This window comes from Nycticebus coucang, chromosome 1, assembly GCF_027406575.1.
Source record: "Nycticebus coucang isolate mNycCou1 chromosome 1, mNycCou1.pri, whole genome shotgun sequence".
Lineage (NCBI taxonomy): Eukaryota > Metazoa > Chordata > Mammalia > Primates > Lorisidae > Nycticebus > Nycticebus coucang.
The window spans coordinates 102,681,244-102,683,484 of record NC_069780.1 but is presented as its reverse complement, the minus strand read 5'-3'; the positions used below and the strand labels follow the sequence as shown (position 1 = coordinate 102,683,484).

General features: G+C 42.2%; 1 non-coding gene across 1 annotated transcript; it reads right to left on the bottom strand.

Moving 5' to 3' along the window:
* Positions 1-285: 285 nt before the first annotated feature.
* Positions 286-420, bottom strand: LOC128593240 (small nucleolar RNA SNORA1). Its single transcript, XR_008382296.1, has one exon. It is a non-coding gene; the product is annotated as a small nucleolar RNA SNORA1 (small nucleolar RNA).
* Positions 421-2,241: the final 1,821 nt, after the last annotated feature.

The following is a 2,241-nucleotide window of genomic DNA, read 5'->3' as shown; positions in this document are numbered from 1 at the left end:
TCTCATGTCAATCTACCTTATGTCAATTTAGTTTTTGTGCCCAGCAGGGACTCTCAGAAGTTGCAGGTAGATTTTGGCCTCCCCTCCTGAATTAAAGCATGTGTCATTGTCACCAGAGTATCTTGGCCACTGCAACTCCTGAGGAGAGCTGACATTTGAGGGAGCTCCACCTCACAGTCACTCCACCACAGGGATGAGAGGTTCAACAAGGAGTTGCATAGGCCCATCAATTCTTTTTTTTTCTCTTTTATGGAAATGAAAATTTTTTTTTTTTTTTTTTTTTCTGAATGTCACAGGTCTCATTGTCACCACAGTAATACATGTACTGTGACGGAAGCATAACCTGTGTCTCAATGTAGCCACATTAACAATGTTTGAACACTATTGTCAACAGTGCCCACTCTCATCTAGAATGAGGCTTTGGAAATGAAAATTTTGTTTGTACTTCTACAGTTATAGTGACGGCCAAGAAAGTTAGCTCTGCACAACCTTTTGTTACCTAGTTAGTTCTGGACAACCTTTTGTCACCTAGTAAGCTCTGCACAACCTTTTGTCACCTAGTTAGCTCTGCACAACCTTTTGCTGATCATGTCTGTCCCCTGCTCCTTCAACAACATGGCTAGACTTGTCAACTGCTGGCATTTCCTCACTGGTCAGGGTTTACAAAGCCTCCTTAAATAGCTCACTCAAAGTCGTGTGACCCCTAACTGATGGATGCCTTCGGTTTTCTGTCTACTAAGAGTTGGTGGGGTGTGGCTCATTGGCTACAGCGCTGGCCGCGTACACTGAGGCTGGAGGGTTCCAGCCTGGCCCGGGTCTGCTAAACAACAATGACAATTGCAACAAAAAAAATAGCCAGGCATTGTGGCAGGCACCTGTATTCCCAGCTACTTGGAAGCCTGAGGCAGGAGAATTGCTTAATTGCAAGAGTTTGAGGTTGCCAGGAGCTGTGACACCATGGCACTCTACCGACGGTGACATAGTCAAACTCTCTCTCAAAAAAAAAAAAAAAGAGTTGGTGGGAACAGAGTGAACTCTCAGGCTGTCTCCTCTTTAATATTCCTAATAGCTCTCCAGACACCTGCAAAATGATGATGAAAATGAGCATCTTTGGAATCTTTTTTTTTTTTTTTTTTGAGACAGAGTCTCACTTTGTTGCCCTCGGTAAAGTGCTGTGGCATCACAGCTCACAGCAAACTCCAGATCTTGGGCTTAGGTGATTCTCTTGCCTCAGCCTCCCGAGTAAGCATCTTTGGAATCTAATGTAAAAGTTCAGGGAAGCATCTTGGGACACTTTGCCTTTAATTTTTTTTAATCCATAATATATAAATCATTCATAAAAACTATGTAGTTCTACTAAACTATAACTTCAGGACAAATTCTTTAGCTCCTTCAAGCCTGCTGGCTCTAGGCGTAGTTCCTAAGTGGCTGCTGAGACAGAGGACGTAACCAAGGGGAATCAGAAGATGGTAGGGTTCCCGTCAGAAACAAACATCCTCTAAGACTTACCAGACAGGAGAGAGAAAGGAAGGTAGGGGTGTGTGTTCAGGCAGATGTAAACAGGGAAAAAGCTAGTAGAATTTGCAGTACAACCCTTAGTAATTATGTAGAAAGTTTAAGTGGCACTGCTACTGGCATTCTGAATGAATTGTCAAGTGACCTAAAATGAGAAGAAACCTCTCCTTGATTCCAGAAATGTCTGAGAAGCTGGCCTGTGTGTGCCTCTCTGTACCTTTGAAAGGATTCCCATCTCCATCACTTTGCAGAAATATTATAACTACTGTTGGGTGAGTGTTATAATCATTTCTCCTTCACAAAAGGGAAACTGAGGCTTAGTTATGCTGTGACTTACTCATAGAGGTGGTAAATTCCAGAACTAAACCCAGATCAAGGGTTCTTGATTTCTAGGACAGGAGTTTTTCTACATCAGGGATGTGGTAAACTATTACATACCAGAAAACTGCCTGTAAGTTGTAAGTTAGACTGTGTTATATTAAGAATCAGGCTTTACAATGCAATTTCCCAGTTTTCTTTCTTCCTTTCTTGTGTTTTAGTTGTGTGTTGGGTTTTGGTTTTAGATGAACAGACTTTAGCTTTCCCCACATTAGTTTACAGTTACTAGTTGTCAGGGCACAGAAGTTCCCACTTGCCAAGGAAATGTTTCTACTTGGCATTTTTAAATTCCTAGTGCCTTCAGATGTGGGAGAGTATCTTCCTTTGTCAAAATGCCAATGGGAGGCA